This window comes from Chanodichthys erythropterus, chromosome 6 (assembly GCF_024489055.1).
Source record: "Chanodichthys erythropterus isolate Z2021 chromosome 6, ASM2448905v1, whole genome shotgun sequence".
Lineage (NCBI taxonomy): Eukaryota > Metazoa > Chordata > Actinopteri > Cypriniformes > Xenocyprididae > Chanodichthys > Chanodichthys erythropterus.
The window spans coordinates 34,211,116-34,231,088 of record NC_090226.1 but is presented as its reverse complement, the minus strand read 5'-3'; the positions used below and the strand labels follow the sequence as shown (position 1 = coordinate 34,231,088).

The 19,973-nt window shown below is 41.7% G+C and overlaps 38 non-coding genes across 38 annotated transcripts; all 38 read right to left on the bottom strand.

Annotated features, from left to right (window-relative positions):
- Positions 1–272: 272 nt before the first annotated feature.
- Positions 273–344, bottom strand: trnac-gca (transfer RNA cysteine (anticodon GCA)). The gene has a single exon. It is a non-coding gene; the product is annotated as a tRNA-Cys (tRNA).
- A 322-nt stretch (positions 345–666) lies between these two features.
- trnac-gca (transfer RNA cysteine (anticodon GCA)) lies at positions 667–738 on the bottom strand. Its single transcript has one exon. It is a non-coding gene; the product is annotated as a tRNA-Cys (tRNA).
- A 152-nt stretch (positions 739–890) lies between these two features.
- On the bottom strand, positions 891–962 carry trnac-gca (transfer RNA cysteine (anticodon GCA)). Its single transcript has one exon. It is a non-coding gene; the product is annotated as a tRNA-Cys (tRNA).
- Positions 963–1,294: 332 nt separating this feature from the next.
- trnac-gca (transfer RNA cysteine (anticodon GCA)) lies at positions 1,295–1,366 on the bottom strand. Its single transcript has one exon. It is a non-coding gene; the product is annotated as a tRNA-Cys (tRNA).
- Positions 1,367–1,885: 519 nt separating this feature from the next.
- On the bottom strand, positions 1,886–1,957 carry trnac-gca (transfer RNA cysteine (anticodon GCA)). Its single transcript has one exon. It is a non-coding gene; the product is annotated as a tRNA-Cys (tRNA).
- A 151-nt stretch (positions 1,958–2,108) lies between these two features.
- trnac-gca (transfer RNA cysteine (anticodon GCA)) lies at positions 2,109–2,180 on the bottom strand. Its single transcript has one exon. It is a non-coding gene; the product is annotated as a tRNA-Cys (tRNA).
- Positions 2,181–2,509: 329 nt separating this feature from the next.
- On the bottom strand, positions 2,510–2,581 carry trnac-gca (transfer RNA cysteine (anticodon GCA)). The gene has a single exon. It is a non-coding gene; the product is annotated as a tRNA-Cys (tRNA).
- A 152-nt stretch (positions 2,582–2,733) lies between these two features.
- On the bottom strand, positions 2,734–2,805 carry trnac-gca (transfer RNA cysteine (anticodon GCA)). The gene has a single exon. It is a non-coding gene; the product is annotated as a tRNA-Cys (tRNA).
- Positions 2,806–3,790: 985 nt separating this feature from the next.
- Positions 3,791–3,862, bottom strand: trnac-gca (transfer RNA cysteine (anticodon GCA)). The gene has a single exon. It is a non-coding gene; the product is annotated as a tRNA-Cys (tRNA).
- A 320-nt stretch (positions 3,863–4,182) lies between these two features.
- On the bottom strand, positions 4,183–4,254 carry trnac-gca (transfer RNA cysteine (anticodon GCA)). Its single transcript has one exon. It is a non-coding gene; the product is annotated as a tRNA-Cys (tRNA).
- A 151-nt stretch (positions 4,255–4,405) lies between these two features.
- trnac-gca (transfer RNA cysteine (anticodon GCA)) lies at positions 4,406–4,477 on the bottom strand. Its single transcript has one exon. It is a non-coding gene; the product is annotated as a tRNA-Cys (tRNA).
- Positions 4,478–4,806: 329 nt separating this feature from the next.
- On the bottom strand, positions 4,807–4,878 carry trnac-gca (transfer RNA cysteine (anticodon GCA)). Its single transcript has one exon. It is a non-coding gene; the product is annotated as a tRNA-Cys (tRNA).
- A 498-nt stretch (positions 4,879–5,376) lies between these two features.
- Positions 5,377–5,448, bottom strand: trnac-gca (transfer RNA cysteine (anticodon GCA)). Its single transcript has one exon. It is a non-coding gene; the product is annotated as a tRNA-Cys (tRNA).
- A 152-nt stretch (positions 5,449–5,600) lies between these two features.
- trnac-gca (transfer RNA cysteine (anticodon GCA)) lies at positions 5,601–5,672 on the bottom strand. The gene has a single exon. It is a non-coding gene; the product is annotated as a tRNA-Cys (tRNA).
- A 984-nt stretch (positions 5,673–6,656) lies between these two features.
- trnac-gca (transfer RNA cysteine (anticodon GCA)) lies at positions 6,657–6,728 on the bottom strand. The gene has a single exon. It is a non-coding gene; the product is annotated as a tRNA-Cys (tRNA).
- A 321-nt stretch (positions 6,729–7,049) lies between these two features.
- trnac-gca (transfer RNA cysteine (anticodon GCA)) lies at positions 7,050–7,121 on the bottom strand. Its single transcript has one exon. It is a non-coding gene; the product is annotated as a tRNA-Cys (tRNA).
- Positions 7,122–7,273: 152 nt separating this feature from the next.
- On the bottom strand, positions 7,274–7,345 carry trnac-gca (transfer RNA cysteine (anticodon GCA)). The gene has a single exon. It is a non-coding gene; the product is annotated as a tRNA-Cys (tRNA).
- Positions 7,346–7,673: 328 nt separating this feature from the next.
- On the bottom strand, positions 7,674–7,745 carry trnac-gca (transfer RNA cysteine (anticodon GCA)). The gene has a single exon. It is a non-coding gene; the product is annotated as a tRNA-Cys (tRNA).
- A 145-nt stretch (positions 7,746–7,890) lies between these two features.
- On the bottom strand, positions 7,891–7,962 carry trnac-gca (transfer RNA cysteine (anticodon GCA)). The gene has a single exon. It is a non-coding gene; the product is annotated as a tRNA-Cys (tRNA).
- A 1,592-nt stretch (positions 7,963–9,554) lies between these two features.
- trnac-gca (transfer RNA cysteine (anticodon GCA)) lies at positions 9,555–9,626 on the bottom strand. Its single transcript has one exon. It is a non-coding gene; the product is annotated as a tRNA-Cys (tRNA).
- Positions 9,627–10,601: 975 nt separating this feature from the next.
- trnac-gca (transfer RNA cysteine (anticodon GCA)) lies at positions 10,602–10,673 on the bottom strand. Its single transcript has one exon. It is a non-coding gene; the product is annotated as a tRNA-Cys (tRNA).
- A 545-nt stretch (positions 10,674–11,218) lies between these two features.
- trnac-gca (transfer RNA cysteine (anticodon GCA)) lies at positions 11,219–11,290 on the bottom strand. Its single transcript has one exon. It is a non-coding gene; the product is annotated as a tRNA-Cys (tRNA).
- Positions 11,291–12,051: 761 nt separating this feature from the next.
- Positions 12,052–12,123, bottom strand: trnac-gca (transfer RNA cysteine (anticodon GCA)). The gene has a single exon. It is a non-coding gene; the product is annotated as a tRNA-Cys (tRNA).
- A 545-nt stretch (positions 12,124–12,668) lies between these two features.
- On the bottom strand, positions 12,669–12,740 carry trnac-aca (transfer RNA cysteine (anticodon ACA)). Its single transcript has one exon. It is a non-coding gene; the product is annotated as a tRNA-Cys (tRNA).
- A 150-nt stretch (positions 12,741–12,890) lies between these two features.
- trnac-gca (transfer RNA cysteine (anticodon GCA)) lies at positions 12,891–12,962 on the bottom strand. Its single transcript has one exon. It is a non-coding gene; the product is annotated as a tRNA-Cys (tRNA).
- Positions 12,963–13,105: 143 nt separating this feature from the next.
- On the bottom strand, positions 13,106–13,177 carry trnac-gca (transfer RNA cysteine (anticodon GCA)). The gene has a single exon. It is a non-coding gene; the product is annotated as a tRNA-Cys (tRNA).
- Positions 13,178–13,497: 320 nt separating this feature from the next.
- trnac-gca (transfer RNA cysteine (anticodon GCA)) lies at positions 13,498–13,569 on the bottom strand. The gene has a single exon. It is a non-coding gene; the product is annotated as a tRNA-Cys (tRNA).
- A 144-nt stretch (positions 13,570–13,713) lies between these two features.
- Positions 13,714–13,785, bottom strand: trnac-gca (transfer RNA cysteine (anticodon GCA)). The gene has a single exon. It is a non-coding gene; the product is annotated as a tRNA-Cys (tRNA).
- A 321-nt stretch (positions 13,786–14,106) lies between these two features.
- Positions 14,107–14,178, bottom strand: trnac-gca (transfer RNA cysteine (anticodon GCA)). The gene has a single exon. It is a non-coding gene; the product is annotated as a tRNA-Cys (tRNA).
- Positions 14,179–14,330: 152 nt separating this feature from the next.
- trnac-gca (transfer RNA cysteine (anticodon GCA)) lies at positions 14,331–14,402 on the bottom strand. The gene has a single exon. It is a non-coding gene; the product is annotated as a tRNA-Cys (tRNA).
- A 342-nt stretch (positions 14,403–14,744) lies between these two features.
- trnac-gca (transfer RNA cysteine (anticodon GCA)) lies at positions 14,745–14,816 on the bottom strand. The gene has a single exon. It is a non-coding gene; the product is annotated as a tRNA-Cys (tRNA).
- Positions 14,817–14,967: 151 nt separating this feature from the next.
- On the bottom strand, positions 14,968–15,039 carry trnac-gca (transfer RNA cysteine (anticodon GCA)). Its single transcript has one exon. It is a non-coding gene; the product is annotated as a tRNA-Cys (tRNA).
- Positions 15,040–15,368: 329 nt separating this feature from the next.
- On the bottom strand, positions 15,369–15,440 carry trnac-gca (transfer RNA cysteine (anticodon GCA)). Its single transcript has one exon. It is a non-coding gene; the product is annotated as a tRNA-Cys (tRNA).
- A 152-nt stretch (positions 15,441–15,592) lies between these two features.
- On the bottom strand, positions 15,593–15,664 carry trnac-gca (transfer RNA cysteine (anticodon GCA)). Its single transcript has one exon. It is a non-coding gene; the product is annotated as a tRNA-Cys (tRNA).
- A 771-nt stretch (positions 15,665–16,435) lies between these two features.
- On the bottom strand, positions 16,436–16,507 carry trnac-gca (transfer RNA cysteine (anticodon GCA)). The gene has a single exon. It is a non-coding gene; the product is annotated as a tRNA-Cys (tRNA).
- Positions 16,508–16,828: 321 nt separating this feature from the next.
- trnac-gca (transfer RNA cysteine (anticodon GCA)) lies at positions 16,829–16,900 on the bottom strand. The gene has a single exon. It is a non-coding gene; the product is annotated as a tRNA-Cys (tRNA).
- Positions 16,901–17,052: 152 nt separating this feature from the next.
- Positions 17,053–17,124, bottom strand: trnac-gca (transfer RNA cysteine (anticodon GCA)). Its single transcript has one exon. It is a non-coding gene; the product is annotated as a tRNA-Cys (tRNA).
- A 2,013-nt stretch (positions 17,125–19,137) lies between these two features.
- Positions 19,138–19,209, bottom strand: trnac-gca (transfer RNA cysteine (anticodon GCA)). The gene has a single exon. It is a non-coding gene; the product is annotated as a tRNA-Cys (tRNA).
- Between the last annotated feature and the right edge of the window lie 764 nt (positions 19,210–19,973).

Genomic DNA, 19,973 nt, shown 5'->3' with positions numbered 1-19,973 from the left:
ATGACGTAACCTACCAAATTAGTTCCTAAAAACAACTCAGTATTTGGTCACAGCAGAGGGGGCACCAGGATTTGAGCTGGGGACCTTTTGATCTGCAGTCAAATGCTCTACCACTGAGCTATACCCCCTTACAGTGACGCTTATTCCTTTAAAAAATAAAAAAAACCCAAGTAATTTCCTTGAATAATGTAACACAAGAACAAAGAAGTGTTTGGGTTGACGTAACCTACCAAATTAGTTCCTAAAAACAACTGAGTATTTGGTCACAGCTAAGGGGGCACCCGGATTTGAACCGGGGACCTCTTGATCTGCAGTCAAATGCTCTACCACTGAGCTATACCCCCTTACAGTAATGTGCTTTTTTTCTTCAAAAAATATAAAACCCAAGCAATTTCCTTGAATAGATAGGTACAATGTAAAACAACAAAGAAGTGTTTGGCTTGATGTAACCTAGCAAAATAATTCCTAAAAACATTTTAGTATTTGGTCAGGGTAAAGGGGGCACCCGGATTTGAAACAGGGACCTCTTGACCTGCTTTTACCACGAATGTGCACCGGACCGTGTGCTTTTGGTCGAGGGCCTCCAATGACCAAATGCCTCCATCTAGACACAACCTACCAACCTAACCAGATTCCTAAAACCACTTTAGTATTTGGTCATAGCTAAGGGGGCACCCGGATTTGAACCGGGGACCTCTTGATCTGCAGTCAAATGCTCTACCACTGAGCTATACCCCCTTACAGGGAAGGATTTTTCGTTTGAAAAAATAAAAAACCCAAGCAATTTCCTTGAATAGATAAGTACAATGTAACACATCAAAGAAGTGTTTTGGGTTGAGGTAACCTACCAAATTAGTTCCTAAAAGCAACTCAGTATTTGGTCACAGCTAAGGGGGCACCCGGATTTGAACCGGGGACCTCTTGATCTGCAGTCAAATGCTCTACCACTGAGCTATACCCCCTTACAGTAATGTGCTTTTTTTCTTCAAAAAATATAAAACCCAAGCAATTTCCTTGAATAGATAGGTACAATGTAACACAAGAACAAAGAAGTGTTTGGCTTGATGTAACCTAGCAAAATAATTCCTAAAAACATTTTAGTATTTGGTCAGGGTAAAGGGGGCACCCGGATTTGAAACAGGGACCTCTTGACCTGCTTTTACCACGAATGTGCACCGGACCGTGTGCTTTTGGTCGAGGGCCTCCAATGACCAAATGCCTCCATCTAGACACAACCTACCAACCTACCTACCTAACCAGTTCCTAAAAGCACTTTAGTATTTGGTCACAGCTAAGGGGGCACCCGGATTTGAACCGGGGACCTCTTGATCTGCAGTCAAATGCTCTACCACTGAGCTATACCCCCTTAAAGTGACGCTTATTCCTTTAAAAAATAAAAAAACCCCAAGTAATTTCCTTGAATAATGTAACACAACAACAAAGAAGTGTTTGGGTTGACATAACCTACCAAATTAGTTCCTAAGAACAGATCAGTATCTGGTCGAGGCAGAGGGGGCACCAGGATTTGAGCCGGGGACCTCTTGATCTGCAGTCAAATGCTCTACCACTGAGCTATACCCCCTTACTTGAAAAAATAAAAAACCCAAGCAATTTCCTTGAATAGATAGGTACAATGTAAAACAACAAAGAAGTGTTTGGCTTGATGTAACCTAGCAAAATAATTCCTAAAAACATTTTAGTATTTGGTCAGGGTAAAGGGGGCACCCGGATTTGAAACAGGGACCTCTTGACCTGCTTTTACCACGAATGTGCACCGGACCGTGTGCTTTTGGTCGAGGGCCTCCAATGACCAAATGCCTCCATCTAGACACAACCTACCAACCTAACCAGTTCCTAAAAGCACTTTAGTATTTGGTCATAGCTAAGGGGGCACCCGGATTTGAACCGGGGACCTCTTGATCTGCAGTCAAATGCTCTACCACTGAGCTATACCCCCTTACAGGGAAGGATTTTTCGTTTGAAAAAATAAAAAACCCAAGCAATTTCCTTGAATAGATAAGTACAATGTAACACATCAAAGAAGTGTTTGGGTTGACGTAACCTACCAAATTAGTTCCTAAAAGCAACTGAGTATTTGGTCACAGCTAAGGGGGCACCCGGATTTGAACCGGGGACCTCTTGATCTGCAGTCAAATGCTCTACCACTGAGCTATACCCCCTTACAGTAATGTGCTTTTTTTCTTCAAAAAATATAAAACCCAAGCAATTTCCTTGAATAGATAGGTACAATGTAAAACAACAAAGAAGTGTTTGGCTTGATGTAACCTAGCAAAATAATTCCTAAAAACATTTTAGTATTTGGTCAGGGTAAAGGGGGCACCCGGATTTGAAACAGGGACCTCTTGACCTGCTTTTACCACGAATGTGCACCGGACCGTGTGCTTTTGGTCGAGGGCCTCCAATGACCAAATGCCTCCATCTAGACACAACCTACCAACCTACCTACCTAACCAGTTCCTAAAAGCACTTTAGTATTTGGTCATAGCTAAGGGGGCACCCGGATTTGAACCGGGGACCTCTTGATCTGCAGTCAAATGCTCTACCACTGAGCTATACCCCCTTACAGGGAAGGAATTTTCGTTTGAAAAAATAAAAAACCCAAGCAATTTCCTTGAATAGATAAGTACAATGTAACACATCAAAGAAGTGTTTTGGGTTGAGGTAACCTACCAAATTAGTTCCTAAAAGCAACTGAGTATTTGGTCACAGCTAAGGGGGCACCCGGATTTGAACCGGGGACCTCTTGATCTGCAGTCAAATGCTCTACCACTGAGCTATACCCCCTTACAGTAATGTGCTTTTTTTCTTCAAAAAATATAAAACCCAAGCAATTTCCTTGAATAGATAGGTACAATGTAAAACAACAAAGAAGTGTTTGGCTTGATGTAACCTAGCAAAATAATTCCTAAAAACATTTTAGTATTTGGTCAGGGTAAAGGGGGCACCCGGATTTGAAACAGGGACCTCTTGACCTGCTTTTACCACGAATGTGCACCGGACCGTGTGCTTTTGGTCGAGGGCCTCCAATGACCAAATGCCTCCATCTAGACACAACCTACCAACCTACCTACCTAACCAGTTCCTAAAAGCACTTTAGTATTTGATCATAGCTAAGGGGGCACCCGGATTTGAACCGGAGACCTCTTGATCTGCAGTCAAATGCTCTACCACTGAGCTATACCCCCTTACAGTGACACTTATTCCTTTAAAAAATAAAAAAAACCCAAGTAATTTCCTTGAATAATGTAACACAACAACAAAGAAGTGTTTGGGTTGACATAACCTACCAAATTAGTTCCTAAGAAAAGATCAGTATCTGGTCGAGGCAGAGGGGGCACCAGGATTTGAACCGGGGACCTCTTGATCTGCAGTCAAATGCTCTACCACTGAGCTATACCCCCTTACAGTGAAGCATTTTTCTTAAAAAAAATTAAAAAACCCAAGCAATTTCCATGAATAGATGAGTACAATGTAACACATCAAAGAAGTGTTTGGGATGACGTAACCTACCAAATTAGTTCCTAAAAACAACTGAGTATTTGGTCACAGCTAAGAGGGCACCCGGATTTGAACCGGGGACCTCTTGATCTGCAGTCAAATGCTCTACCACTGAGCTATACCCCCTTACAGTGACGCTTATTCCTTTAAAAAATAAAAAAAAACCCAAGTAATTTCCTTGAATAATGTAACACAAGAACAAAGAAGTGTTTGGGTTGACGTAACCTACCAAATTAGTTCCTAAAAACAACTGAGTATTTGGTCACAGCTAAGGGGGCACCCGGATTTGAACCGGGGACCTCTTGATCTGCAGTCAAATGCTCTACCACTGAGCTATACCCCCTTACAGTAATGTGCTTTTTTCTTCAAAAAATATAAAACCCAAGCAATTTCCTTGAATAGATAGGTACAATGTAAAACAACAAAGAAGTGTTTGGCTTGATGTAACCTAGCAAAATAATTCCTAAAAACATTTTAGTATTTGGTCAGGGTAAAGGGGGCACCCGGATTTGAAACAGGGACCTCTTGACCTGCTTTTACCACGAATGTGCACCGGACCGTGTGCTTTTGGTCGAGGGCCTCCAATGACCAAATGCCTCCATCTAGACACAACCTACCAACCTAACCAGTTCCTAAAAGCACTTTAGTATTTGGTCATAGCTAAGGGGGCACCCGGATTTGAACCGGGGACCTCTTGATCTGCAGTCAAATGCTCTACCACTGAGCTATACCCCCTTACAGGGAAGGATTTTTCGTTTGAAAAAATAAAAAACCCAAGCAATTTCCTTGAATAGATAAGTACAATGTAACACATCAAAGAAGTGTTTGGGTTGACGTAACCTACCAAATTAGTTCCTAAAAACAACTGAGTATTTGGTCACAGCTAAGGGGGCACCCGGATTTGAACCGGGGACCTCTTGATCTGCAGTCAAATGCTCTACCACTGAGCTATACCCCCTTACAGTAATGTGCTTTTTTTCTTCAAAAAATATAAAACCCAAGCAATTTCCTTGAATAGATAGGTACAATGTAAAACAACAAAGAAGTGTTTGGCTTGATGTAACCTAGCAAAATAATTCCTAAAAACATTTTAGTATTTGGTCAGGGTAAAGGGGGCACCCGGATTTGAAACAGGGACCTCTTGACCTGCTTTTACCACGAATGTGCACCGGACCGTGTGCTTTTGGTCGAGGGCCTCCAATGACCAAATGCCTCCATCTAGACACAACCTACCAACCTACCTACCTAACCAGTTCCTAAAAGCACTTTAGTATTTGATCATAGCTAAGGGGGCACCCGGATTTGAACCGGGGACCTCTTGATCTGCAGTCAAATGCTCTACCACTGAGCTATACCCCCTTACAGTGAAGCTTTTTCCTTTGAAAAAATAAAAAAACCCCAAGCAATTTCCTTGAATAATGTAACACAACAACAAAGAAGTGTTTTGGGTTGACATAACCTACCAAATTAGTTCCTAAAAACAACTTAGTATTTGGTCACAGCTAAGGGGGCACCAGGATTTGAGCCGGGGACCTTTTGATCTGCAGTCAAATGCTCTACCACTGAGCTATACCCCCTTACAATTTCCTTGAATAGATAGGTACAATGTAAAACAACAAAGAAGTGTTTGGCTTGATGTAACCTAGCAAAATAATTCCTAAAAACATTTTAGTATTTGGTCAGGGTAAAGGGGGCACCCGGATTTGAAACAGGGACCTCTTGACCTGCTTTTACCACGAATGTGCACCGGACCGTGTGCTTTTGGTCGAGGGCCTCCAATAACCAAATGCCTCCATCTAGACACAACCTACCAACCTAACCAGTTCCTAAAAGCACTTTAGTATTTGGTCATAGCTAAGGGGGCACCCGGATTTGAACCGGGGACCTCTTGATCTGCAGTCAAATGCTCTACCACTGAGCTATACCCCCTTACAGGGAAGGATTTTTCGTTTGAAAAAATAAAAAACCCAAGCAATTTCCTTGAATAGATAAGTACAATGTAACACATCAAAGAAGTGTTTTGGGTTGACGTAACCTACCAAATTAGTTCCTAAAAACAACTGAGTATTTGGTCACAGCTAAGGGGGCACCCGGATTTGAACCGGGGACCTCTTGATCTGCAGTCAAATGCTCTACCACTGAGCTATACCCCCTTACAGTAATGTGCTTTTTTTCTTCAAAAAATATAAAACCCAAGCAATTTCCTTGAATAGATAGGTACAATGTAAAACAACAAAGAAGTGTTTGGCTTGATGTAACCTAGCAAAATAATTCCTAAAAACATTTTAGTATTTGGTCAGGGTAAAGGGGGCACCCGGATTTGAAACAGGGACCTCTTGACCTGCTTTTACCACGAATGTGCACCGGACCGTGTGCTTTTGGTCGAGGGCCTCCAATGACCAAATGCCTCCATCTAGACACAACCTACCAACCTACCTACCTAACCAGTTCCTAAAAGCACTTTAGTATTTGATCATAGCTAAGGGGGCACCCGGATTTGAACCGGAGACCTCTTGATCTGCAGTCAAATGCTCTACCACTGAGCTATACCCCCTTAAAGTGACGCTTATTCCTTTAAAAAATAAAAAACCCCAAGTAATTTCCTTGAATAATGTAACACAACAACAAAGAAGTGTTTGGGTTGACATAACCTACCAAATTAGTTCCTAAGAAAAGATCAGTATCTGGTCGAGGCAGAGGGGGCACCAGGATTTGAACCGGGGACCTCTTGATCTGCAGTCAAATGCTCTACCACTGAGCTATACCCCCTTACAGTGAAGCTTTTTTCTTAAAAAAATATAAAAAACCCAAGCAATTTCCATGAATAGATGAGTACAATGTAACACATCAAAGAAGTGTTTGGGATGACGTAACCTACCAAATTAGTTCCTAAAAACAACTGAGTATTTGGTCACAGCTAAGAGGGCACCCGGATTTGAACCGGGGACCTCTTGATCTGCAGTCAAATGCTCTACCACTGAGCTATACCCCCTTACAGTGACGCTTATTCCTTTAAAAAATAAAAAAAAAACCAAGTAATTTCCTTGAATAATGTAACACAAGAACAAAGAAGTGTTTGGGTTGACGTAACCTACCAAATTAGTTCCTAAAAACAACTGAGTATTTGGTCACAGCTAAGGGGGCACCCGGATTTGAACCGGGGACCTCTTGATCTGCAGTCAAATGCTCTACCACTGAGCTATACCCCCTTACAGTAATGTGCTTTTTTTCTTCAAAAAATATAAAACCCAAGCAATTTCCTTGAATAGATAGGTACAATGTAAAACAACAAAGAAGTGTTTGGCTTGATGTAACCTAGCAAAATAATTCCTAAAAACATTTTAGTATTTGGTCAGGGTAAAGGGGGCACCCGGATTTGAAACAGGGACCTCTTGACCTGCTTTTACCACGAATGTGCACCGGACCGTGTGCTTTTGGTCGAGGGCCTCCAATAACCAAATGCCTCCATCTAGACACAACCTACCAACCTAACCAGTTCCTAAAAGCACTTTAGTATTTGGTCATAGCTAAGGGGGCACCCGGATTTGAACCGGGGACCTCTTGATCTGCAGTCAAATGCTCTACCACTGAGCTATACCCCCTTACAGGGAAGGATTTTTCGTTTGAAAAAATAAAAAACCCAAGCAATTTCCTTGAATAGATAAGTACAATGTAACACATCAAAGAAGTGTTTTGGGTTGAGGTAACCTACCAAATTAGTTCCTAAAAGCAACTGAGTATTTGGTCACAGCTAAGGGGGCACCCGGATTTGAACCGGGGACCTCTTGATCTGCAGTCAAATGCTCTACCACTGAGCTATACCCCCTTACAGTAATGTGCTTTTTTCTTCAAAAAATATAAAACCCAAGCAATTTCCTTGAATAGATAGGTACAATGTAAAACAACAAAGAAGTGTTTGGCTTGATGTAACCTAGCAAAATAATTCCTAAAAACATTTTAGTATTTGGTCAGGGTAAAGGGGGCACCCGGATTTGAAACAGGGACCTCTTGACCTGCTTTTACCACGAATGTGCACCGGACCGTGTGCTTTTGGTCGAGGGCCTCCATAGACCAAATGCCTCCATCTAGACACAACCTACCAACCTACCTACCTAACCAGTTCCTAAAAGCACTTTAGTATTTGATCATAGCTAAGGGGGCACCCGGATTTGAACCGGGGACCTCTTGATCTGCAGTCAAATGCTCTACCACTGAGCTATACCCCCTTACAGTGATGGTTATTCCTATTAAAAAAATAAAAAACCCAAGGAATTTCCTTGAATAATGTAACACAACATCAAAGAAGTGTTTTGGGTTGACGTAACCTACCAAATTAGTTCCTAAAAACAACTGAGTATTTGGTCACAGCTAAGGGGGCACCCGGATTTGAACCGGGGACCTCTTGATCTGCAGTCAAATGCTCTACCACTGAGCTATACCCCCTTACAGTAATGTGCTTTTTTTCTTCAAAAAATATAAAACCCAAGCAATTTCCTTGAATAGATAGGTACAATGTAAAACAACAAAGAAGTGTTTGGCTTGATGTAACCTAGCAAAATAATTCCTAAAAACATTTTAGTATTTGGTCAGGGTAAAGGGGGCACCCGGATTTGAAACAGGGACCTCTTGACCTGCTTTTACCACAAATGTGCACCGGACCGTGTGCTTTTGGTCGAGGGCCTCCAATGACCAAATGTCTCCATCTAGACACATTGCTACCTGCCTCTCAGATGGCTACCTTTCAGGGATTGGTGGTTCCATGGTGTAATGGTTAGCACTGTGGCCTTTGAATCCAGTGATCCAAGTTCAAATCTTGGTGGAACCTCTTTGTAGCTTTTTGTGACAGGGGGAGAAAACAAAGGTCTTGCGGAACTCCTGATGTACCTGTAAAATGGCGATGAAATTGGCAGTCTCAAACTCGTCGGGGAATCATAGGCTTAAAAAGCAAAACGTTCAATGGCATTTCGTGACTTGACAAGCAAAAGCAGCCCCTTCCAAGGTTCTGTGGTGTAATGGTTAACACACACAACGATTTGGTCACAGCTAAGGAGGAATCCGGATTTGAACCAGGGACCTCTTGATCTGCAGTCAAATGCTCTACCACTGAGCTATACCCCCTTACAGTGAAACATTTTTCTGTAAAAAATAAAAAAACACAAGCAATTTCCTTGAATAGATAAGTACCATGTAACACAATAAAGAAGTGTTTGGCTTGATATAACCTAGCAAACTAATTCCTAAAAACATTTTAGTATTTGGTCAGCGTAAAGGGGGCACCCGGATTTGAAACAGGGACCTCTTGACCTGCTTTTACCACGAATGTGCACCGGACCGTGTGCTTTTGGTCGAGGGCCTCCAATGACCAAATGCCTCCATCTAGACACAACCTACCAACCTACCTACCTAACCAGTTCCTAAAAGCACTTTAGTATTTGGTCATAGCTAAGGGGGCACCCGGATTTGAACCAGGGACCTCTTGATCTGCAGTCAAATGCTCTACCACTGAGCTATACCCCCTTACAGGGAAGGATTTTATCTTTGAAAAAATAAAAAACCAAAATAGTTCCTAAGAACAGATCAGTATCTGGTCAAGGCAGAGGGGGCACCAGGATTTGAACCGGGGACCTCTACATCTGCAGTCAAATGCTCTACCACTGAGCTATACCCCCTTACAGGGAAGGATTTTTCGTTTGAAAAAATAAAAAATACAAGCAATTTCCTTGAATAGATAAGTACAATGTAACACATCAAAGAAGTGTTTGGGATGACGTAACCTACCAAATTAGTTCCTAAAAACAACTCAGTATTTGGTCACAGCTAAGGGGGCACCCGGATTTGAACCGGGGACCTCTTGATCTGCAGTCAAATGCTCTACCACTGAGCAATACCCCCTTACAGTGAAGCACTTTTCTTTAAAAAAATAAAAAACCAAAGTAATTTCCTTGAATAATGTAACACAAGAACAAAGAAGTATTTGGCTTGAAGTAACCTTCCAAAGTAGTTCCTAAAAGCACTTTAGTATTTGGTCACAGTTAAGGGGGCACCCGGATTTGAACCGGGGACCTCTTGATCTGCAGTCAAATGCTCTACCACTGAGCTATACCCCCTTACAGTGAAGCACTTTTCTTTAAAAAAATAAAAAACCAAAGTAATTTCCTTGAATAATGTAACACTACAACAAAGAAGTGTTTGGCTTGATATAACCTAGCAAAATAATTCCTAAAAACATTTTAGTATTTGGTCAGGGTAAAGGGGGCACCCGGATTTGAAACAGGGACCTCTTGACCTGCTTTTACCACGAATGTGCACCGGACCGTGTGCTTTTGGTCGAGGGCCTCCAATGACCAAATGCCTCCATCTAGACACAACCTACCAACCTACCTACCTAACCAGTTCCTAAAAGCACTTTAGTATTTGATCATAGCTAAGGGGGCACCCGGATTTGAACCGGAGACCTCTTGATCTGCAGTCAAATGCTCTACCACTGAGCTATACCCCCTTAAAGTGACGCTTATTCCTTTAAAAAATAAAAAAAACCCAAGTAATTTCCTTGAATAATGTAACACAACAACAAAGAAGTGTTTGGGTTGACATAACCTACCAAATTAGTTCCTAAGAACAGATCAGTATCTGGTCAAGGCAGAGGGGGCACCAGGATTTGAACCGGGGACCTCTTGATCTGCAGTCAAATGCTCTACCACTGAGCTATACCCCCTTACAGTGAAGCATTTTTCTTAAAAAAAATTAAAAAACCCAAGCAATTTCCATGAATAGATGAGTACAATGTAACACATCAAAGAAGTGTTTGGGATGACGTAACCTACCAAATTAGTTCCTAAAAACAACTGAGTATTTGGTCACAGCTAAGAGGGCACCCGGATTTGAACCGGGGACCTCTTGATCTGCAGTCAAATGCTCTACCACTGAGCTATACCCCCTTACAGTGACGCTTTTTCCTTTAAAAAATAAAAAAAAAACAAGTAATTTCCTTGAATAATGTAACACAAGAACAAAGAAGTGTTTGGGTTGACGTAACCTACCAAATTAGTTCCTAAAAAAAACTGAGTATTTGGTCACAGCTAAGGGGGCACCCGGATTTGAACCGGGGACCTCTTGATCTGCAGTCAAATGCTCTACCACTGAGCTATACCCCCTTACAGTAATGTGCTTTTTTTCTTCAAAAAATATAAAACCCAAGCAATTTCCTTGAATAGATAGGTACAATGTAAAACAACAAAGAAGTGTTTGGCTTGATGTAACCTAGCAAAATAATTCCTAAAAACATTTTAGTATTTGGTCAGGGTAAAGGGGGCACCCGGATTTGAAACAGGGACCTCTTGACCTGCTTTTACCACGAATGTGCACCGGACCGTGTGCTTTTGGTCGAGGGCCTCCAATGACCAAATGCCTCCATCTAGACACAACCTACCAACCTAATCAGTTCCTAAAAGCACTTTAGTATTTGATCATAGCTAAGGGGGCACCCGGATTTGAACCGAGGACCTCTTGATCTGCAGTCAAATGCTTTACCACTGAGCTATACCCCCTTACAGGGAAGGAATTTTCGTTTGAAAAAATAAAAAACCCAAGCAATTTCCTTGAATAGATAAGTACAATGTAACACATCAAAGAAGTGTTTTGGGTTGAGGTAACCTACCAAATTAGTTCCTAAAAGCAACTGAGTATTTGGTCACAGCTAAGGGGGCACCCGGATTTGAACCGGGGACCTCTTGATCTGCAGTCAAATGCTCTACCACTGAGCTATACCCCCTTACAGTAATGTGCATTTTGTCTTCAAAAAATATAAAACCCAAGCAATTTCCTTGAATAGATAGGTACAGTGTAAAACAACAAAGAAGTGTTTGGCTTGATGTAACCTAGCAAAATAATTCCTAAAAACATTTTAGTATTTGGTCAGGGTAAAGGGGGCACCCGGATTTGAAACAGGGACCTCTTGACCTGCTTTTACCACGAATGTGCACCGGACCGTGTGCTTTTGGTCGAGGGCCTCCAATGACCAAATGCCTCCATCTAGACACAACCTACCAACCTACCTACCTAACCAGTTCCTAAAAGCACTTTAGTATTTGATCATAGCTAAGAGGGCACCCGGATTTGAACCGGGGACCTCTTAATCTGCAGTCAAATGCTCTACCACTGAGCTATACCCCCTTACAGTGATGCTTATTCCTTTAAAAAATAAAAAAAACCCAAGTAATTTCCTTGAATAATGTAACACAACAACAAAGAAGTGTTTGGGTTGACATAACCTACCAAATTAGTTCCTAAGAACAGATCAGTATCTGGTCGAGGCAGAGGGGGCACCAGGATTTGAGCTGGGGACCTTTTGATCTGCAGTCAAATGCTCTACCACTGAGCTATACCCCCTTACAGTGACGCTTATTCCTTTAAAAAATAAAAAAAAACCAAGTAATTTCCTTGAATAATGTAACACAAGAACAAAGAAGTGTTTGGGTTGACGTAACCTACCAAATTAGTTCCTAAAAACAACTGAGTATTTGGTCACAGCTAAGGGGGCACCCGGATTTGAACCGGGGACCTCTTGATCTGCAGTCAAATGCTCTACCACTGAGCTATACCCCCTTACAGTAATGTCATTATTTTCTTCAAAAAATATAAAACCCAAGCAATTTCCTTGAATAGATAGGTACAATGTAAAACAACAAAGAAGTGTTTGGCTTGATGTAACCTAGCAAAATAATTCCTAAAAACATTTTAGTATTTGGTCAGGGTAAAGGGGGCACCCGGATTTGAAACAGGGACCTCTTGACCTGCTTTTACCACGAATGTGCACCGGACCGTGTGCTTTTGGTCGAGGGCCTCCAATGACCAAATGCCTCCATCTAGACACAACCTACCAACCTACCTACCTAACCAGTTCCTAAAAGCACTTTAGTATTTGGTCATAGCTAAGGGGGCACCCGGATTTGAACCGGAGACCTCTTGATCTGCAGTCAAATGCTCTACCACTGAGCTATACCCCCTTAAAGTGACGCTTATTCCTTTAAAAAATAAAAAAAACCCAAGTAATTTCCTTGAATAATGTAACACAACAACAAAGAAGTGTTTGGGTTGACATAACCTACCAAAGTAGTTCCTAAGAACAGATCAGTATCTGGTCAAGGCAGAGGGGGCACCAGGATTTGAACCGGGTACCTCTTGATCTGTAGTCAAATGCTCTACCACTGAGCTATACCCCCTTACAGTGAAGCACTTTTCTTTAAAAAAATAAAAAACCCAAGCAAGTTCCATGAATAGATAAGTACAATGTAACACATCAAAGAAGTGTTTGGGATGACGTAACCTACCAAATTAGTTCCTAAAAACAACTCAGTATTTGGTCACAGCTAAGGGGGCACCCGGATTTGAACCGGGGACCTCTTGATCTGCAGTCAAATGCTCTACCACTGAGCTATACCCCCTTACAGTGAAGCACTTTTCTTTAAAAAAATAAAAAACCAAAGTAATTTCCTTGAATAATGTAACACAAGAACAAAGAAGTGTTTGGGTTGACGTAACCTACCAAATTAGTTCCTAAAAACAACTCAGTATTTGGTCACAGCTAAGGGGGCACCCGGATTTGAACCGGGGACCTCTTGATCTGCAGTCAAATGCTCTACCACTGAGCTATACCCCCTTACAGTGAAGCACTTTTCTTTAAAAAAATAAAAAACCAAAGTAATTTCCTTGAATAATGTAACACTACAACAAAGAAGTGTTTGGCTTGATATAACCTAGCAAAATAATTCCTAAAAACATTTTAGTATTTGGTCAGGGTAAAGGGGGCACCCGGATTTGAAACAGGGACCTCTTGACCTGCTTTTACCACGAATGTGCACCGGACCGTGTGCTTTTGGTCGAGGGCCTCCAATGACCAAATGCCTCCATCTAGACACAACCTACCAACCTACCTACCTAACCAGTTCCTAAAAGCACTTTAGTATTTGATCATAGCTAAGGGGGCACCCGGATTTGAACCGGGGACCTCTTGATCTGCAGTCAAATGCTCTACCACTGAGCTATACCCCCTTACAGTGACGCTTATTCCTTTAAAAAATAAAAAAAACCCAAGTAATTTCCTTGAATAATGTAACACAAGAACAAAGAAGTGTTTGGGTTGACGTAACCTACCAAATTAGTTCCTAAAAACAACTGAGTATTTGGTCACAGCTAAGGGGGCACCCGGATTTGAACCGGGGACCTCTTGATCTGCAGTCAAATGCTCTACCACTGAGCTATACCCCCTTACAGTAATGTGCTTTTTTTCTTCAAAAAATATAAAACCCAAGCAATTTCCTTGAATAGATAGGTACAATGTAAAACAACAAAGAAGTGTTTGGCTTGATGTAACCTAGCAAAATAATTCCTAAAAACATTTTAGTATTTGGTCAGGGTAAAGGGGGCACCCGGATTTGAAACAGGGACCTCTTGACCTGCTTTTACCACGAATGTGCACCGGACCGTGTGCTTTTGGTCGAGGGCCTCCAATAACCAAATGCCTCCATCTAGACACAACCTACCAACCTAACCAGTTCCTAAAAGCACTTTAGTATTTGGTCATAGCTAAGGGGGCACCCGGATTTGAACCGGGGACCTCTTGATCTGCAGTCAAATGCTCTACCACTGAGCTATACCCCCTTACAGGGAAGGATTTTTCGTTTGAAAAAATAAAAAACCCAAGCAATTTCCTTGAATAGATAAGTACAATGTAACACATCAAAGAAGTGTTTTGGGTTGAGGTAACCTACCAAATTAGTTCCTAAAAGCAACTGAGTATTTGGTCACAGCTAAGGGGGCACCCGGATTTGAACCGGGGACCTCTTGATCTGCAGTCAAATGCTCTACCACTGAGCTATACCCCCTTACAGTAATGTGCTTTTTTTCTTCAAAAAATATAAAACCCAAGCAATTTCCTTGAATAGATAGGTACAATGTAAAACAACAAAGAAGTGTTTGGCTTGATGTAACCTAGCAAAATAATTCCTAAAAACATTTTAGTATTTGGTCAGGGTAAAGGGGGCACCCGGATTTGAAACAGGGACCTCTTGATCTGCTTTTAGTCACGAATGTGCACCGGACGTGAGCTATTTGGTCGAGGGCCTCCAAAAAAAATTAAAAATGCCTCCATCTAGACACAAGTGTTTTGGGTTGACGTAACCTACCAAATTAGTTCCTAAAAGCACTTTAGTATTTGGTCATAGCTAAGGGGGCACCCGGATTTGAACCGGGGACCTCTTGATCTGCAGTCAAATGCTCTACCACTGAGCTATACCCCCTTACAGGGAAGGATTTTTCGTTTGAAAAAATAAAAAACCCAAGCAATTTCCTTGAATAGATAAGTACAATGTAACACATCAAAGAAGTGTTTGGGTTGACGTAACCTACCAAATTAGTTCCTAAAAACAACTCAGTATTTGGTCACAGCTAAGGGGGCACCCGGATTTGAACCGGGGACCTCTTGATCTGCAGTCAAATGCTCTACCACTGAGCTATACCCCCTTAGAGTAATGTGCTATTATTCTTCAAAAAATAAAAAACACAAGCAAATTCCTTGAATAGATAGGTACAATGTAACACAACAAAGAAGTGTTTGGCTTGATGTAACCTAGCAAAATAATTCCTAAAAACATTTTAGTATTTGGTCAGGGTAAAGGGGGCACCCGGATTTGAAACAGGGACCTCTTGACCTGCTTTTACCACGAATGTGCACCGGACCGTGTGCTTTTGGTCGAGGGCCTCCAATGACCAAATGCCTCCATCTAGACACAACCTACCAACCTACCTACCTAACCAGTTCCTAAAAGCACTTTAGTATTTGGTCATAGCTAAGGGGGCACCCGGATTTGAACCGGGGACCTCTTGATCTGCAGTCAAATGCTCTACCACTGAGCTATACCCCCTTACAGGGAAGGATTTTTCGTTTGAAAAAATAAAAAACCCAAGCAATTTCCTTGAATAGATAAGTACAATGTAACACATCAAAGAAGTGTTTTGGGTTGACGTAACCTACCAAATTAGTTCCTAAAAACAACTGAGTATTTGGTCACAGCTAAGGGGGCACCCGGATTTGAACCGGGGACCTCTTGATCTGCAGTCAAATGCTCTACCACTGAGCTATACCCCCTTACAGTAATGTGCTTTTTTTCTTCAAAAAATATAAAACCCAAGCAATTTCCTTGAATAGATAGGTACAATGTAAAACAACAAAGAAGTGTTTGGCTTGATGTAACCTAGCAAAATAATTCCTAAAAACATTTTAGTATTTGGTCAGGGTAAAGGGGGCACCCGGATTTGAAACAGGGACCTCTTGACCTGCTTTTACCACGAATGTGCACCGGACCGTGTGCTTTTGGTCGAGGGCCTCCAATGACCAAATGCCTCCATCTAGACACAACCTACCAACCTACCTACCTAACCAGTTCCTAAAAGCACTTTAGTATTTGATCATAGCTAAGGGGGCACCCGGATTTGAACCGGAGACCTCTTGATCTGCAGTCAAATGCTCTACCACTGAGCTATACCCCCTTACAGTGACGCTTATTCCTTTAAAAAATAAAAAAACCCCAAGTAATTTCCTTGAATAATGTAACACAACAACAAAGAAGTGTTTGGGTTGACATAACCTACCAAATTAGTTCCTAAGAACAGATCAGTATCTGGTCGAGGCAGAGGGGGCACCAGGATTTGAGCTGGGGACCTTTTGATCTGCAGTCAAATGCTCTACCACTGAGCTATACCCCCTTACAGGGAAGGATTTTTCGTTTGAAAAAATAAAAAACCCAAGCAATTTCCTTGAATAGATGAGTACAATGTAACACAAGAACAAAGAAGTGTTTGGGTTGACGTAACCTACCAAATTAGTTCCTAAAAACAACTGAGTATTTGGTCACAGCTAAGGGGGCACCCGGATTTGAACCGGGGACCTCTTGATCTGCAGTCAAATGCTCTACCACTGAGCTATACCCCCTTACAGTAATGTACTTTTTTTCGTCAAAAAATATAAAACCCAAGCAATTTCCTTGAATAGATAGGTACAATGTAAAACAACAAAGAAGTGTTTGGCTTGATGTAACCTAGCAAAATAATTCCTAAAAACATTTTAGTATTTGGTCAGGGTAAAGGGGGCACCCGGATTTGAAACAGGGACCTCTTGACCTGCTTTTACCACGAATGTGCACCGGACCGTGTGCTTTTGGTCGAGGGCCTCCAATGACCAAATGCCTCCATCTAGACACAACCTACCAACCTAACCAGTTCCTAAAAGCACTTTAGTATTTGGTCATAGCTAAGGGGGCACCCGGATTTGAACCGGGGACCTCTTGATCTGCAGTCAAATGCTCTACCACTGAGCTATACCCCCTTACAGGGAAGGATTTTTCGTTTGAAAAAATAAAAAACCCAAGCAATTTCCTTGAATAGATAAGTACAATGTAACACATCAAAGAAGTGTTTTGGGTTGAGGTAACCTACCAAATTAGTTCCTAAAAGCAACTGAGTATTTGGTCACAGCTAAGGGGGCACCCGGATTTGAACCGGGGACCTCTTGATCTGCAGTCAAATGCTCTACCACTGAGCTATACCCCCTTACAGTAATGTGCTTTTTTTCTTCAAAAAATATAAAACCCAAGCAATTTCCTTGAATAGATAGGTACAATGTAAAACAACAAAGAAGTGTTTGGCTTGATGTAACCTAGCAAAATAATTCCTAAAAACATTTTAGTATTTGGTCAGGGTAAAGGGGGCGCCCGGATTTGAAACAGGGACCTCTTGACCTGCTTTTACCACGAATGTGCACCGGACCGTGTGCTTTTGGTCGAGGGCCTCCAATGACCAAATGCCTCCATCTAGACACAACCTACCTAACTAACCAGTTCCTAAAAGCACTTTAGTATTTGGTCACAGCTAAGGGGGCACCTGGATTTGAACCGGGGACTTCTTGATCTGCAGTCAAATGCTCTACCACTGAGCTATACCCCCTTACAGGGAAGGATTCTTCGTTTGAAAAACTAAAAAACCCAAGCAATTTCCTTGAATAGATGAGTACAATGTAACACATCAAAGAAGTGTTTGGGTTGACATAACCTACCAAATTAGTTCCTAAAAACAACTCAGTATTTGGTCACAGCTAAGGGGGCACCCGGATTTGAACCGGGGACCTCTTGATCTGCAGTCAAATGCTCTACCACTGAGCTACACCCCCTTACAGTAATGTGCTTTTTTTCTTCAAAAAATATAAAACCCAAGCAATTTCCTTGAATAGATAGGTACAATGTAAAACAACAAAGAAGTGTTTGGCTTGATGTAACCTAGCAAAATAATTCCTAAAAACATTTTAGTATTTGGTCAGGGTAAAGGGGGCACCCGGATTTGAAACAGGGACCTCTTGACCTGCTTTTACCACGAATGTGCACCGGACCGTGTGCTTTTGGTCGAGGGCCTCCAATGACCAAATGCCTCCATCTAGACACAACCTACCAACCTGCCTACCTAACCAGTTCCTAAAAGCACTTTAGTATTTGATCATAGCTAAGGGGGCACCCGGATTTGAACCGGAGACCTCTTGATCTGCAGTCAAATGCTCTACCACTGAGCTATACCCCCTTAAAGTGACGCTTATTCCTTTAAAAAATAAAAAAAACCCAAGTAATTTCCTTGAATAATGTAACACAACAACAAAGAAGTGTTTGGGTTGACATAACCTACCAAATTAGTTCCTAAGAACAGATCAGTATCTGGTCAAGGCAGAGGGGGCACCAGGATTTGAACCGGGGACCTCTTGATCTGCAGTCAAATGCTCTACCACTGAGCTATACCCCCTTACAGTGAAGCATTTTTCTTAAAAAAAATTAAAAAACCCAAGCAATTTCCATGAATAGATGAGTACAATGTAACACATCAAAGAAGTGTTTGGGATGACGTAACCTACCAAATTAGTTCCTAAAAACAACTGAGTATTTGGTCACAGCTAAGAGGGCCCCCCGGATTTGAACCGGGGACCTCTTGATCTGCAGTCAAATGCTCTACCACTGAGCTATACCCCCTTACAGGGAAGGATTTTTCGTTTGAAAAAATAAAAAACCCAAGCAATTTCCTTGAATAGATGAGTACAATGTAACACATCAAAGAAGTGTTTGGGTTGACGTAACCTACCAAATTAGTTCCTAAAAACAACTCAGTATTTGGTCACAGCTAAGGGGGCACCCGGATTTGAACCGGAGACCTCTTGATCTGCAGTCAAATGCTCTACCACTGAGCTATACCCCCTTACAGTGATGCTTATTCCTTTAAAAAATAAAAAAACCAAGTAATTTCCTTGAATAATGTAACACAACAACAAAGAAGTGTTTGGGTTGACGTAACCTACCAAATGAGTTCCTAAGAACAGATCAGTATCTGGTCAAGGCAGAGGGGGCACCAGGATTTGAACCAGGGACCTCTTGATCTGCAGTCAAATGCTCTACCACTGAGCTATACCCCCTTACAGTGAAGCATTTTTCTTAAAAAAAAATTAAAAACGTAACACATCAAAGAAGTGTTTGGGATGACGTAACCTACCAAATTAGTTCCTAAAAACAACTCAGTATTTGGTCACAGCTAAGGGGGCACCCGGATTTGAACCGGGGACCTCTTGATCTGCAGTCAAATGCTCTACCACTGAGCTATACCCCCTTACAGTAATGTGCTTTTTTCGTCAAAAAATATAAAACCCAAGCAATTTCCTTGAATAGATAGGTACAATGTAAAACAACAAAGAAGTGTTTGGCTTGATGTAACCTAGCAAAATAATTCCTAAAAACATTTTAGTATTTGGTCAGGGTAAAGGGGGCACCCGGATTTGAAACAGGGACCTCTTGACCTGCTTTTACCACGAATGTGCACCGGACCGTGTGCTTTTGGTCGAGGGCCTCCAATGACCAAATGCCTCCATCTAGACACAACCTACCAACCTACCTACCTAACCAGTTCCTAAAAGCACTTTAGTATTTGATCATAGCTAAGGGGGCACCCGGATTTGAACCGGAGACCTCTTGATCTGCAGTCAAATGCTCTACCACTGAGCTATACCCCCTTACAGTGATGCTTATTCCTTTAAAAAATAAAAAAAAACCAAGTAATTTCCTTGAATAATGTAACACAACAACAAAGAAGTGTTTGGGTTGACATAACCTACCAAATTAGTTCCTAAGAACAGATCAGTATCTGGTCAAGGCAGAGGGGGCACCAGGAATTGAACCGGGGACCTCTTGATCTGCAGTCAAATGCTCTACCACTGAGCTATACCCCCTTACAGTGAAGCATTTTTCTTAAAAAAAATTAAAAAACCCAAGCAATTTCCATGAATAGATGAGTACAATGTAACACATCAAAGAAGTGTTTGGGATGACGTAACCTACCAAATTAGTTCCTAAAAACAACTGAGTATTTGGTCACAG